Genomic DNA, 16,090 nt, shown 5'->3' with positions numbered 1-16,090 from the left:
ATGTCTCATGCTATCAATGATAAAAACAACGGGTGCTGAAGCAATTCAGAGCAAGGTTTGCTGAACCAGAACCAGTATCTATCCTTTTCACAAGGTTTGGTTCCGAAGTCAATATTATTAAGTATGAACTCAGTGTCGCCAAGCTAAATAATAAGTAGGCAACACAATCATATGTCACAACTCATATTTTGACTAACAACGATTAAGTAAACAACATTGACCTTGATATTTAAAATTACTTTGAGTACGGAGTAGCGGAATAAAATGAGCAACAGTTTAAAAACCCAGAAAATGGCATGAAAGTACAGCAGACGGTCTTTTGAGGGACAAGGTCTCCCTAAAAAGACCGCAATCTGGTAATTAAACACCAAATCTCACTTTTCAATACCTCCCAAACATCACATCCACAAAAAATTCCCATCATCATTCCAAACAACAAAAAACCGAGAAGAGAATCATCAAAACAAAGAACCCACACAAGCAAAGATCATTAATCGTAAGTGTGTGAAATTTCATCGACATCCAATTAATGCGACCTTAGAAAATATTTCACTCTTCTTATTCCAGAATGTTTACATACATGTGGCTTTGTCAATGATCTTGTTCAACTGGAACCGTTCGCTTATTCTCATATTCTCTCTATTTTCTCAATTTTTTTTTTCACATTTGTTTTTGTTGCTGTTTCTTTCTTTTTGCTGACTTGTTTTCATTTTTATTACTATTTGTGAATCTATATGTCATTAAAATTGTGATTTGATTTTAATTTAGTTGTCAGATTGGTTTTCTCACTTCGTGTCGATAGATGGATTGATGATAAATGTGGAGGTAGCATAAATATTCTTCATTACATTCCATTTTAAATATTTTTTTCTTTACTTTTTGTATTTCTTATTTCTTGCTATATCGTTTCCATTTCTATTTTAGATCGGAATTTAAAAGAGAAATATTTTTGCATAATTTACACGATAAGGAAAACCGGTGATGCTGGTGACTTCTTCATTTTGTCTTGTTTCATATCAGTTGAATGGCATCAGAAGTTTAAGTTGACAACGATTTAGCTAATAGTTTGATGATGTTGAATACTGTTTTGAAGGATTTATTGATGGGAATTAATATCGTTTTGTTAATTTTTTTGAAACGTTGACAATAGCTATGGAACGTAATATTAGCTGTAAATGCCAAGCAATGCAATTGCCTGGTGTTTGCTTGGTACAGTGATGCCTATCTGGTGTACAGTGATGACTATCTGGTGTGTATTGGTCATATTAATTTTTACAAAGAATGTATATGCTCGACATAACCTATATGAAGTAGGGTTTGCTCTAAAAAAATTCTTCTAGACGTCGAGGCCGAGACTTGGACCGAGACTACAACGAATTTCTCTAAAGTCTCCATCTCAACTAAACACGACGTCGAATAATCTTAATCTCGGCAAACGGATACTCTTGGAGTGAAAGATGACGGACCTTCCGTTGGCTCAACTTCGAATATCAACCTGAAAATTTGACTGTTTGCTAGCAATGTTGTCATACTCCTCGAGAACTATATACTGTTTGTTCGACATTCCATACAGATTTAGGATTTTGTTCTGTGGTATGACAAGTGCCTATGTCGAATACACATAGAGGTATGTGAGAGTTGTTTGGAATCGAAATTCTTATTCATGCTACTCTTTTGCACGCCGGTTGGTGTTTTATCTAAATCAAATCCCGCATAAAAACAGGGTCATGCTGATCTAGGCCTGATTTTAAATCGAATAACCGACTTGTGCTATTTGGGATTGTTTGCTTGGATTTTTGGAGGAAAATCTTACCTCGAAATATATACCCCTAACCAAGCCTTAACACATCTCCAAATTTAAACTGAAACAAGCAAATTAGCATTGTTTTAATACATGCATGTTTTACAGTAATAAGTATTTGTGTGCTATTTTCCAATAAATGCAAAGAAATTTGAAGAATCAAAGATCCAGAATCATTTTGAGATACTCAATAAATCACAAAAGGCATCTCCTTTATCCCCCTTTAAAATATCAAATTATGTAGTCTAAAATAACAAGACAATTCCATAAACCACCCCACATTGCATTTGACACAGCATGAAAAACATTAAACCAAAGTAATGAAAACTGCGTTTTTCATATCAAATCTACCCAAAAAAATCATCTCATACCACAACATTCAATGCTTACAAAACTATTTCAATATTTTCATATTCAAATTAAATTTCAATTTGCACAGAATGCCATAATCGTTATGAACTATGTACGTACATATAAGTATTATAGACAAACATACACAATGAATAGAAGAATGAATGTTTTCTCATGCTAATCGTACAGAAATACAGACACTACTTGAACAAAAAAATATGAGTGCATTTAAAATATATTTTTTTTTAAAATAAATATATTGAAAAGGATGAGAAATTTTCTTATTGAATGCATCATAAAACTCTAATGGTTCATTGTTTACCCATTCAATTTACCAGAAATAATTTTTATTGAACATTTTCTGATGGAATTTTATATAAAACTATCATTAACTGAGTATTTTTATCCACTAGACGATGATGTGGATTTTTTTTTCTGATTTAAATTTTTAATTTTTTTATTCTATCCCTATCTCTGTCGTTATAATATCATTTTCTGATATTTTGGGAATAAATATGTACATAATAATATTTGCCATTTGGAATTTTCCAGATCCATAGATATGGCACTAAATTATTTAAGAATCAGAGACATGGCTAAGGTAGGTTAGCCGATTTATTCATAATATGAAAGAATTTTTAGAATATTTTTGAATATATTGATATTATTTATACAAATTATGATATTAAATGAAGCTTGTATAGCTCTTGCCACTTTTTTCTGTGAGATTGTATAGGAATCTGAAAATTATCTTTTAATATTCAAGTTTAAATGATAAAAAACTTTTGGAAGTGGAAGAAATTTCAAACTTTAATAAGTTTTTTTTTGTTTATTGACAAAACATTCAAGTTAAATTAACATTCAGAATATTCAAAATGTATTCTAGATGCCAAACGCCAAATGACTTCACTTTGCGTCATCTGATGTTTCATGACGTAATCATAAGATGAAAGAGCAAAGTCAGTAAAATTCATTTTTTTTTATCTTATCTTATCTTCTTGTTTGGCTATACAATTGTGTCAAAATTACTCAATTTGTTTGACTTCTGAATATAACTTAATTAAGTAAATTAGTACACAGTTCAATGGCTCTTGGATAATTGAACTTCTCAAAATTTCATGAATGAATTACCAACTTAATTAAATAAACATTAACTTTTATTGATGAATGAGAAAATTATAGCATTTATGATAATTTTTGGATATAAAAAAAGTTTTCAACAACCATGTATTAAAACTTAATGCTCATGACTTCATCGACTAAGTGTTAATCAATTGAATTTTTATAGAAAAATTTCTATCAAAATCAGTGGCAGATGCAGGTGAGAATGGAGGGAATTTGGAGATATGGAAACCGCATTTTAGATAGGTTTAGTGTTTGTATCTGATAGATTATAGCTTAAAGTTCAAGTCGAGAGATCAAAGAGTTCTCGACATTGTTCTTTCATTTGGTTACGTGTAGTAAAGTTTATGATTGTTGACAATTCTCAATGTTAAGGTTGGTCTCTTCGGGGTTGGTACGGTATAATACCAAACTATGCCTGAAATTACACGGCGTAGAAATGTGCACGACATGTAAAGTTAAGTTTTTAGATTTAAATAATACTCTCAATGTCGGAGTCAACATATCCGTTAATGGTACGTTATGGTACATGTGCATCAATTTACCAAACTAGCCCGAGAAGCACACAGTAAAGAAATGACCGGAAATCAGACCGAGACCAGCGTGACTCTGCTCTAGCCTCAGGGCGAATTCTATGATATTCAACTTCAGGGCAGTGTCAAGTTGATCTGGGACCTGATTTTTGGTTATTACATGTTGTGTGCCTTGTGAGTAAGTGCTCTAGGCTTCCTCGACAGCACAAATGGAATGAGAAAATACTAGCAAATTCTGGTCTCATGTCTGAAACCCTAAAGTGCACCTTAGCATTGTTCTATGTACCATAACATAGCATTCCCAGTGACATTTATCCCTCATATCCATCTCAATTGAACCCCATCCGATAACTTTCTCGATTCTTCCCTGTCCTACTCAATAGAATAGAATATAAAAGAAATGAAATATTATCGATCGACATCTAATTTGATTAAATCAAGTCGCCTATTAAACCATAACATTTTAATGATGAGATTTCATGTTATGTCTGATAATAATAAATTTTTGATGTATACATACTATGAATATTCTGTATACAACCATTCTATTCGTACACAATAAAAAAAGACTAAGATTGCTTATGCACACATCTACTATACACAGACTGTTCTGTCACACAGACGATTCTCAATTTCATTTGTGATATTTTTTTGTGCTTTCTACTTCTTATTTTTTCGTGTGTCTCCTCGAACAAAAATTATATAAATTTTATCTCTCGTCCGTATGTCGACATTTGATTTGTCTTTGATTGTTTTTTTTATATTTTCGGGTGAAAATGTCTGTTTCCCCTTGCAGAGAAACTCTTTTTGCTTTACAGTTCATATGAAATTTTCATGACTGAATTAATTACTAATTAAGTGGTTTATTTTACCGCAATTTTAATATGTATAAAAAAAAATATTCGTCATAAATATTAAAGTACAATAAATGTGTCATAAATTTTATGAAGTAACTGCATTGCTATTTAATTTATTGTGAAATTTTCATTTTTTTTCATGTTTATCTGACTGTTATTTTTTTGAGGAATAATTAACAAAAAAAATGGATTTTAATTGACTTTAAATAATTTAATTTATATGAATTGAAAAAGTGATATTTAAAATATCTTAACCTGAACTACTGTCGATGCTTAAACTAGGGCTTGTCCAAAAGGCCTTCATACAAAATACGCAGGCCTAACGCATTAAAAAAAAATCTGGTCTGGGCAAGATTAGGTGGAATCTAAACTCAAACCTAAGTCAGGCAACATTGAGCCGGATTTTTTAAACTTTCTATAGTACGTACTTTCCGGCCATCGATGGCTTCATAGATACTAAGAATGACTGTATAGAAAAAATACAAAAATTTTTACTCAATTATTCATGTTTTGCAAAACAATGACCAGCTCAGACAACCGGAAGCTACTTTTGTGAACATGATAAGTATCAAAATCGGACAATTTAGAACTGACTTGAAACCCTGGAAAATAATTAACAAATTAAAACAAAATCACCCCATATACCTAAACCATGTCAATTTAAACCAAATCCGACATCAAGCCAGTGTCTCGCAGGCTTGACACCAAATATTTGATCGATTTACCGCTTTTGGTTATTCGAGATACGCTTAGGCGTCGCGATAAAAAAAAATGATTTATGTGTTGTAATTAGTGCTCACTAATAGTGCATAATGAAGTTCCAAAAGCATAAGCCCATTAGACACATCATTTCCGTAATCCGCTAAATTATTATTATTATTATTATTATTATTATTGTCTTTTATTCATTTCTGAATTGAGGGAAAGGAAAAGCCGCCTGAACAGTATCAAAACTAGTTCAGACTGCATAAAAACCTTCCTCATCATTTCCTGTTATACGTTTACAAATACATTATGTTCAGAGATACATTTGTATCGTTAAAGAACTTAATACTATCATTAATAATTATTTTATAATTTAACGGTTAAATCAGATTTAAAATTTTACGTACTAGATTTTCAACATAAACAAAAAGTGTCTTTACTAAATTATCAAAAGCATTGTTTACGAATTAAATTTAAAAAAATTTGACTAAAAAATTTCATAAAAAAAACATTAATAAGGACTATAATATAGAATTGGACTCATCTTATTCAACAACGATAGACAGTGAATTATATGTCAGCTAAGAATTCTCAAAAATATCACAAATAGGTACTTGAAATCCAATTTAACATTATCCATTTTTTTCCCATATTAATTTACTTGTAATGTAATTTTAGGTAATTATATCATCCAAATGATTTCAAGTAACTGCTGTTGAAGCATTTGGAAAGGAACTCTTCGTTGGACAAGAATTTTCTCGTAAGGGATTTGAATGCGTGAATGTGTACAGCTTTTTTGACTTGAATTGGTAGGTGATTGTAAATATTTACACCAAAGTGTAGAATATCTTTTTTACCGTAATTATTTTTTGCAGTTGCTGATCGAAGAGTCATTCTCGTTCGTGTTCCTATATTGCTTTCGAACATCATGTTGGAATGAATAGACCTGTTCCTGCATGAATAAATTAGGCTCGCTGTATTGAGGAAATTCATCGCTCGTACCGGTAATATGTTCTCATTTGCGACTTTACTGTACATTTCTACTCGATTGTTGAGACGATCAAATCCAAACATGTTACGTATGACTCTGTTTTGAATCTTTTGGATTGGATTAATAACATTGTCTGCTGCATTGCCCCAAATAGTGATCATGTAACTGATGTGTGTTGCAAAGAGTGAGTGGTATATTTTTTTCTTTGCTCCTATTGGAAGCACGCTTTTTAGTTTCCACATTATACTAGCTGCTGACGATAGTTTAGTTTCAACATGCTTTCCATGTAAATCCCATTTTAAGTAAGGGTCCAAGTTTAGACCTAAGTACTTCATTGTCCAGGTTCGTGAGATTGTGCATTCATCATTAATTTTTATTAATACTGGCTGGTTACTTTTGGTAAATGGAGAATGAAACAACATAAAGTTAGTTTTTTTGGTGTTAATTAGCATTTTTTGACTATCCAGGAACTCTAGTATGCAATTCATGTCTTTTCTGATAATTTCGCTGATGTCGTCTTTCGGGTTGTGCTCATTGATTAGTGCAACATCATCAGCATATAGGATGATTTTTCCCGATAGTCCTTCAAGCTTTGTAATTTCATTGAAAAATATATTAAAAAGTAGACTGCCTAGCACACTCCCCTGCACGACACCGTATATTACTTCAAGAGGACTACTGAAGCTATTTCCAATTTTGACTTTTTGGTATCTCTTAGACATGTAGCTTTGTATAATTAACTCGATTTTTCCTCTTAGTCCAATCTTGTTTAGCATATTCATGAGTATTGTCCTGTCGACTAGATCGAATGCCTTCGATATGTCCAAAAAGACAACTGAAGATATTTTCTTTTTATCCAGCGACTTTCTCAAAGCACTAACTAGTTCCGTTGCGGCCGTTTCCGTGCTACTTTTCGGTCGAAATCCAAATTGGTTTCTGGACAGTAGTTTGAATTTTAGGACATAGTTCATAATTCGATTATATAGGAATTTTTCAACAATCTTATTAAATGTCGATAATATGGAGATCGGTCGTATATTGTTGATGTCGTAATTTTTGCCTGTTTTGCTTATTGGTATCACTGTTGCTAATTTAAGGGCTTCAGGATATTTTCCGCTTTTAATAATCATATTAATTAGGTGACATATTACTGGACATAATTTTGTGCTCAATTTTTTAACATCCATAGTTGATATATTATCATACCCTGGAGCAGACTTTTTCATATTCCTTATAATATCGGCAATTTCGTTCTCATCAGCATCCTCAAGCATTAATGAGTGTGGCACGGATGAAAATTTTAGGCTTTTTGTTTTTTTACTGTGGTCGTTTACTGTATCCGTTACACTATTAATGAGGAATTCGTTCACTTTCTCCGCAATCACATTTTCATTGGTAATTATTTCATCATTCACTTTTAAAAATTCCATTTTTGATTTTGAGTTTCTACCTAGAATCCCGTTCAATTTAGACCATAGTGCACGTGGGTTGTTGTTTTGCAGATGGAAATTGTAGAATTTTCTTTTTTCATTTTCGATTGTTTTACTAAGTTTCCTTGACTCAATTTTCAGCATATTATTCAGCTTAATTTTTGTTTTATGATTACTCTTAATTTTCCTTATCAGTCTCTGTTTCCGTTTAATTGCATTAAGAACTTTCCAGTTAAACCATGGACAGTCTATTTTGTTTGGCTTTAGTTTTATTCTTATCGTATTTGTACTGTCCCTTAATGCATCTTGTGTACATTTAATTAGTGTTTCTGTAATTAAATCAGGATCTTTAAGCTTCATAATCATGCAATTTTCAAAAGAGCTACTTATCTTTTTTTCAGCTATTTTGTAGTTAGTGCGTTTTATGCATTTAAATTTAGATACATTTTTTACTTTTGCATCACTAACGCTCGATATTATAATGTTGTGATCCGATAAATTAGTGTGTATTGTAGAGTTTGAAATTGATGTCTCATCATAGAAGTTGCATGCAAAATGATCGATGATTTTCCCACTGATGTTTCTTGTTGCTATGTCATTCATTACTTGGATATTATATGATCTCAGTGTATTTAGGTATTCATTCGTTGTACGGGAGTCCTCCTTAACATTTATATTTATATCTCCCATGATAATTATTCGATGAGATTGATCTTTGATTTCGTTTTCTAGATCGTAAATAAAAGATTTCATATTGTCAGGTTTTGGGGGACGATAATAAGCAATTAATTTGTAGCTTTTATTGCATGTCTTAAATATTATAGATATTCTTTCAAAATCCGTTGTTTGATTTTCCACTTTAATAATTAAAAGACCTTTTTTAATGTATACAACAAGACCTCCTCCGCTATTTTTTGCATTTCTACAGCATACATATTTATTATAGCCCTGTATATTGTATAAACCATGGGGAAATGACTTTTTTAATTTCACTTCACTAAGAATAATAATCTCAGGGCTGGCACCAAGATTAGACAGCAGATTTTTAAACATGTCAAATTTGCTGGTTTTATTTAATCCCTGGATGTTCAATTGAAGAAGCGATAGATTTATAGTTTTGTTAGCTGTATCTTTGAATTGTTTAGCTGCTCCATAGTATGTGTTTATGTTTGTAATTGATGGCGGAGGTGGCTTATGACTTGATTGCTATTGTTGTTGCTTTGTTATTTGATCAAAGTATTCCTGGACCTCAGCTAATTTGGTTTCGTCGTCTAAAATGATTTCCTTTTCATCTTTTTTCAAGACTCGAACACTGCCACGTGCATAGAATACTTTAAGCCTCTTCCCAACTATTGTCTTAGCTTTATGTATCATATTTCTGTTTGCTTGCGTCAATGACTGATTAAAATATATGGAGCATTCTTTTTTTGAGTCTCTTTTAGCCTTTATTATTCTAATTTTGGAGTTGATGTTCGAAAAAATTACTGTGAGAATTTTTTTTTTGTCAGATCCATTAAATGGTCTTTTGAGGTTGATTTCCTTCACGAATGCGTGCTCTATTTCCTTTGGGTCTATACATATTCCAAAAGATTGAATGGTTTCAATTGCCAACTGTTTGCTGTCAATCTTACTCTCATTATCATTGAATTTAATCCCATCTATTTCCATATATTTGTCAAGTTTGTCCTGTTTATAGGAGTCTATCATCTTGCGATTATCATTGGCTATTTTTGTGACGACATCAACTCTAGCATCTAGACTTTCCACCTTATTTGATAGGGTATTTACTGATGAACTTACAGCCTCCACCGAGTTTTTTACTTCAGTTATTTGATGGATCACACCTTCTCTTAGTGTTGCAATGTCTTGTCTTAATTCGCTTGCTTCTAATTTTCTGGTTGCTTCATTAGCTTTTAGCTCTTTCATTAAATCTGCTAAAGTTATTGGTGTGTCTTCATCATTCAACATATCTTCTCCAAACCCCATATCGAGCGCAGTTCTTTTATTAACTCTTATTGCTTTATGTGATGTCGGAGTTTGCATTTGTGATTGGATATTGGTTGGCTCTCCATCATTTGGTGATTTTGTAGGTAGCATATTGGTATATTATAGACTCTCACTGCTGAAACAGAGTTATGAGAAAAATACAGAGCAGAAACTTATTCAGAAGATTAATATAAATATTCAGATTTACCATTAAGAGAATTCGACTGCCTGGATCAATTAATTATTTAATCTTCAAGCAGTCACACATGCATAGTGAGAGTCTATATCACCGTCAATATTTTTGGATTTCCCCAATCTCACCAAATTATCGTTCAGAAAAATCGTTAGAAATTTAAATTTGAATTTTTGACTTTTATTCACCACCTAACCTTGATGGAAATTCACCTTGGAATGTGGCGGGGTGTTTTGATTTGCTGGATCCTTTTGTTGAGCTTCAAATTCAATTAAGTTGCTGATTCGATGATGATTTGCTAACTTTTTGACAGATTCTTATAGGTTCTCAAATAAGGCTTGTTATATGCTATAGTATTGTTTGATAATGTGTGTCTCAATTTGTCAAATGTGTCATTAAGTTACGGCACATTTTCATCTATTGTTCAGTTGGTTTTTTAATTTAATTCACTTCCTATGTCACTATTTGATGGAACTTGATGCTGATTACTAAGCCTGTCAGTGCACAATTTTGCCTAGCTTATATTTGCTATTCAAAACTCACTATTAAACAGGTAAATTAATATTAATTTGTCAGACCGATTAAAATTTACCGCCTTACTATCAACTGAATGAAAATTAAATGAACACAACAACTCTTGTGAGTCTTGTGAGAATACAAACATACTGAAGCTAGCTAGATGTCAATATACTTTTTGAATGAATTAGTCATGTGAAGTCGACAATTTTCTCATAAAATTCGGGTAGGCTTGACTTTATACAAAATTCAAGTAGACTTAATTTCATATATAATTTAAACCGACTTCTATGTATCTCTAGAATGTGAGGCCCTAAAATCCAGTCATACAAAAAAAATTTCATGAATCAACAACATGTTGGTGCATAATAATTCGTTCAGCATTCTGATATCAAAAGTGATTAATCATTTTATCATGCCGATGCTACATACATATGCCAAAATTATTTTGTAACTTGAACATTATTTTATGATTGTTCTGGATCAATGAAAGGATGAATGATGAAGGGAAGGAGGCTTGAGGGGGCGGCTCCAGGTCGGGTTGACACCAACCTCAGACATGAAACATGATTCCATTCTTGGAAGGAAGCTGATAACAGTGACAGTGTAGCACTTGGTATTGACAATTAGCAAAAGGCAGCCAGTAAAAGTGCCAGCTTTAGACGTCAACTGAGAGAGTTTTTGAATCACAGCTGACCTGTACAGCCAGCAAAGTAAGTAAGCAAGTGCATTTCGGGACAGTTGATCAATAAGAACCAATCATCATCATCAAACTAAAAACAGCCAATCCATCGTATTAATTATAAACTCAATAAACCCTCCATCTAACTTCCAAAACAACAGCAATTAATTCCCACAGCACAGCACATAATTATTTCCCTAAATTATGATAATGATGATTTTCTGTAATTTCAACTCAACCCCATTTCTAATCATAATTATCACTTCATATAAACATTCCAAAAAAAATATGGAAATCATCAAAACATTCGACCATAATTAATGACAATCACTCGACGTTGTTGTCCCAAAAAAGCAGGCAGGCAAGACAAATGTGAAAACTTCATAATTAAATTAAGCAATATGAGAGTCTCCCACCCTAGACCAATGCATCGTTAATTTTCAACATGTACAGTAGTAAAATCAATAAAAAAAATATATGGAAGCAAGTTATGACTTTTTTATGCATTTGCCATGACGGGAAAATATTCAGCTTGTTGTTTTGTGATTAATTGCTTTATGGACTAATGTTGTAGATACTTTGTTTCATCAAAAAAACAAGCCCTGACATTCATAAAAGTTGGATAACTCTAAAAAAAAATTTGAGTATAGCTCACAAGTGAAGAAAGAAGAAGAAGCTTATGTGGCACGTGATATGTCAATGTATTAATATAAATAAAACACGATAAATGAGAATGAGAAGTTGAGTTGAGAAAAAAAATTATAAGATTTTTGTATGTAGGAACAAGTCTGAGCGCATTTTGAGATGAAATTTGAAGAAATCAGAAATAAGAGGCTGTTGGAAGGAAGCTGTCGATATTGCGCTTGGTATTAGTCATTACCAAGTGGAATCCAGCGATAGAATCAGATTCTGGCACCTCCATGGAACACAACTGATCTGTACGACCAACGCAAGTAAGTAAGTAAGTCATAAGAGTCACGTGACATGAAGTCATAGAAGTAAGCATAATAAGACAAATGCCGGTCAATGAAGTTATAGACAAATTAGAGAATTGTAGTTTCATAAATTATGATTATGGCCTTCTATGGGTTGGCTGCATTCATGACTTATGTTATGACGTATTAAGGCTGTTGTTATAAACAAAATGTACGATTTCTATGGAATTATGTGAATCATATGTCTACATATGCAATTTTTTGGGTGATTCATTAGAATTTTAGTTTTAGGCTATCAGACGTGACTAAAATTGAGTCTACTCATTGTTGCATGCTTGCTTAATTAGTGTATGGCTAAAAATATACAAAATACACTAAAACTTATCTAAAAATGTTAATTAAGAGAATAAAGTAATCAATATAGCTGCCGAAAATGAAGTGAGTCATTTGCATGTTTTGGGGACGTTTGGAAATTACGTAACATTAGAAGTTGCTTTTTTAGACCCCCAACAAGCTCATGAATCAAAATTGTACTATGTAACAGAATTGTACCGGAATCGCATGAAGGATAGAGCCAGCTTTAGACGTTTTCTCAGCGACGCAATGCGTCCACGTGTACACAAGCCCAGGAAGTAAGTAACACAATTATAGCCCCACATTCATGTGTGGGTTCACACCCTTTAAATGTTACGCAATTTCTAAATATTCCCTAAGTGGTTCAGCATCTAGGTATTTTTAAGCCATCTTAAATGAAAACACATGATACTAAAAATGTCAATAATGTGACATGGTGTCAGCATCCGACAGCTTCAGCAGATAATCCAGTTTAAGTTGAGATTCATTGAGCCTTGACCATTCCTAACAGACAATGAGTATGTCATTTAAATGAACGTGTCCATGACTATAGTCAATCAAAATAATTGAGCATGTTCAATTTTGAGATCAATTTCATGAGCATGCTCGTTGTCTGTTCGGGCCTAATAGAAAGTACAGTAGTAAAAGGAAGGTCACTGATCACAATTGATCTGTACGATCAGCGAAGTAAGTAAGTAAGTAGTATTGCTGTTAAGAGTTCCCGAGTGTCTGAGGGTTCTCGACGTTCCGGAAAGTCTCGTTCTCGTTTTCGATCTCAAGAATGTTTCGTGGATGTAAGGGTAAACACTCGAACAAAATCACCCCATTTCACCTTTCCAGACCGCAAGACAATTCACACCTCCCACCTTCCATCCACCACACCAAAACAGTATAATTTGGCAATGAAAAAAAAAAATATTCGATTATGGCAAGGAAAATCAAGCAACAAAAAAAAGAAGTTGGTTCTGGAAAATCAAATTTCAATGTCAATATTGCATGCCATTTTTATTCATTGTTGCTTAAATGTGCGATTATTTACTTTAGTTTATGAAAGAAAAAATAAAGAAAAAAAAAATATTAAAACAAGCACAGCATTGCAGGTGTGCAGGTGTTTTCCCACTTTATACGGAACTTCTTCTTGTTTTCCTCACAGACTTCTTTGTCTCTGTTTTTATTCTACGTCTACTCACACAACAACAAAACGTAAAAATGTAGTAAAAAAAAAATATACTGAATATGCATGAAAAATAAAGTTCTTTAACCGGTCTAGCACACAACCAGCATTATTTTTTGTGTGTGCTATTAACAACAATAGCTCACTACATTATCATTAGTTATACATTTTTCCTATTAATTTCATTATTTTTCGTCGACAGATTTCAGAATTACGTCACACATTCTTCTTCTTTACATTATATTCAGGCATGAGTTGCATTCATATTATTTTTTCCGGTATTCTTGTTCTTGTCGACGGAGGAAAAAAGAGGAAAATTGTCGAAATTCGCAACAGCAACAACAAAATAAAATAAGAAGGAAAAGACCAGACAACATTAAAAAAAAAGGCATGGAAAACTCGTCGAGAATTTTCACGTATGAAAAATTATGCAAAAAAAAATTGAATGATTCTTACCCGAAAATATATCTCGTTTGTAAAATCTAATTTTAGATCCCAAAAAACTATACTTCTTTGTCAAAAAAATTCAAGACTTTTTGTTTTTCTTCTCGGAATTGCAATTTTTTTTGTTAATGCACAAAAAAAATTGAGAGAGTCGCCAAAATAATCCTTTAATTATGTATTATTTTCACACACAAACGGACACGGCTTTTCACACTAAGTTAAATAAAAAATATAGAAAATTTTTCCACCACTTTTCATCCACTTCACTTTTCACTTCACGACACTTTTGCTTGCTGCTGCTCGCGAAATGTGAGAGAGAGAAAAAAAGTCGACTTTTTTTTATATTTTGTAAAAAAATTGTTTAAAAGGCACCGTCACAAAAATGATTTTTATAGTCAACAATACGGTATGGATTAGAATTGTAATGGATGCCTTAAATGCACGAGATTTGACAAGACAGTTTTTTAGCCGTGAAAAACTAAATTAACTTTTTTTTGTTTGTTGGAAATGACAGTAAACTTTTTTTTGTATTATTTATTCCTCAATAAGAGGCAGACACTTTAAAATAATATATGTATTGCACGATTCGTGGAGAGAATGTTATGTTCCGATTAATTCGGATTGCTTTGTGATCCGAACAAGGTTTTGCAACTATATATGTATACACACGCTTGTCTCTCTCGAAAAAAAAAATTTTTTTTACTGCTGTCTGTGTAGATTTATACTTTTTTTTTCAGCCTTTATTTGATGACTTTAGATTATTATTGACGATTAATTTACGTGAAAAAATTAAATTTTGTAATCTTTACCAACAATTTTATGGATATAAAAATGCCTTAAGAAGCTTAGTTTAGCGATAAACAAAATAAATCTTTACAATCAATGACGTTTAGATTGAATATTTTTCCTTCTAATTTTGTTTCGACCTTAAAAACGATAAGATGCGCAAGTGCAAAATTTAAAACATCCATTATTGTTTTGGGTAAAGCATTGAAAACATTGCATTTGTGTTTTGAAAACATTGAATGAATTTTCGGTGAATTTTTCAATGTTTTGTTGATTAATTTTGATGTTTTTGGGTATTTTAATTATTTTAAAATTGTCTATTAATCAACCTATAATCCTTCATTACCCCAAAAACATCCCAAAACACCCCAAAACTCCCATTTAAAAATCACCTTGTTTTTCCAGCCCCTCCAACCCCTCAATGTTTTCTCCAATGTTTTTTCATCAGAATTATTATTATTTTTGCCGGCTTTACAAATATCTAAATTTAATGTGAAAAAACATTCATTTCCATCCCTCCATGTCTTATCCCGTTCACAAACAATGTATTCGTACATAAAAATCCTTTTAAGTCAGCAGGGAGAGAAAAAGTAAAGTAAATTCTCATTACACACAGCACAAAAGGAATTGCAAAAAAAGCTTTTTCATGAAATGAAATTGCACTTCTCTTGCTGTATTTCTCACCTTTTTGTCGTAATCATATGGAAACACTTTAAATGGTTCACATGGTGTATGCTTTGTTGTGAATGAGTGGGTGGAAAATACTAGAAGAAATAATCAAGGTTGTTTGTAAGCATGTTAATGAAATTTTTGGAAAGGATTTTTTTGAATTTCTATGGAATTAATTTTAATGGAATATTCTCAATTGAATTGGAGATTTACTTGAAGATTCCTATGATGATGTTGAAGACGAATGGAATCTGAGGTGTCGAGTCTTATGGATACAAATTTGGCAGTCCATTAGTAAGGCCTGATAAGGTACATTCATATTTTGTTCTAACAGGCAAAATCTCCGTTTTTAGGTCCCGTAGTTCTATATCAAGAAAGCATAGTCTTTGGCTGTTAGGGTAATTAACAGATCAGGAATTTGTCAATGTAAGAGTAAAACCTGGTGAAGTAGATTGAAGGACAAAGTTGGGTAGCAGATCAAGAATTTGTATCTTTCTCCTTGTGAGGTCGTAAGCTCGAATCCTACGGAAATAAAATATCTAGACAAAGTAAGTGGATCGT

At 32.3% G+C, this 16,090-nt stretch overlaps 1 protein-coding gene and 1 long non-coding RNA gene across 18 annotated transcripts in view; one reads left to right on the top strand and one right to left on the bottom strand.

Annotated features, from left to right (window-relative positions):
- The window catches only part of shep (alan shepard), a 178,624-nt gene extending 163,729 nt beyond the window's left edge, over window positions 1-14,895 (bottom strand). For 3 of the 16 annotated variants that reach the window (XM_070653872.1, XM_070653867.1, XM_070653879.1), the window contains exon 1: window positions 14,087-14,887. The gene's annotated coding sequence lies outside the window, so the exon portion shown is untranslated. Of the gene's footprint in view, window positions 1-14,086 lie in introns of all 16 variants that reach the window. The other 13 variants (XM_070653874.1, XM_070653868.1, XM_070653863.1 and 10 more) reach the window with 10 other exon arrangements.
- LOC139101018 (uncharacterized) lies at window positions 691-13,753 on the top strand. 2 transcript variants are annotated; one of them, XR_011545506.1, is made up of 5 exons: window positions 691-825; window positions 925-6,178; window positions 6,245-10,711; window positions 10,788-12,540; window positions 12,605-13,753. It is a non-coding gene; the product is annotated as an uncharacterized lncRNA (long non-coding RNA). The 2 variants fall into 2 exon arrangements; XR_011545505.1 differs by having other exon boundaries at window positions 10,788-13,753.
- Window positions 14,896-16,090: the final 1,195 nt, after the last annotated feature.

Source organism: Chironomus tepperi, unplaced genomic scaffold, assembly GCF_022539635.2.
Source record: "Chironomus tepperi strain 1889 unplaced genomic scaffold, CSIRO-AGI_Ctep_v1 contig_73, whole genome shotgun sequence".
In the NCBI taxonomy this organism is placed as follows: Eukaryota; Metazoa; Arthropoda; class Insecta; order Diptera; family Chironomidae; genus Chironomus; species Chironomus tepperi.
This window is presented reverse-complemented; position numbering and strand designations above follow the sequence as displayed.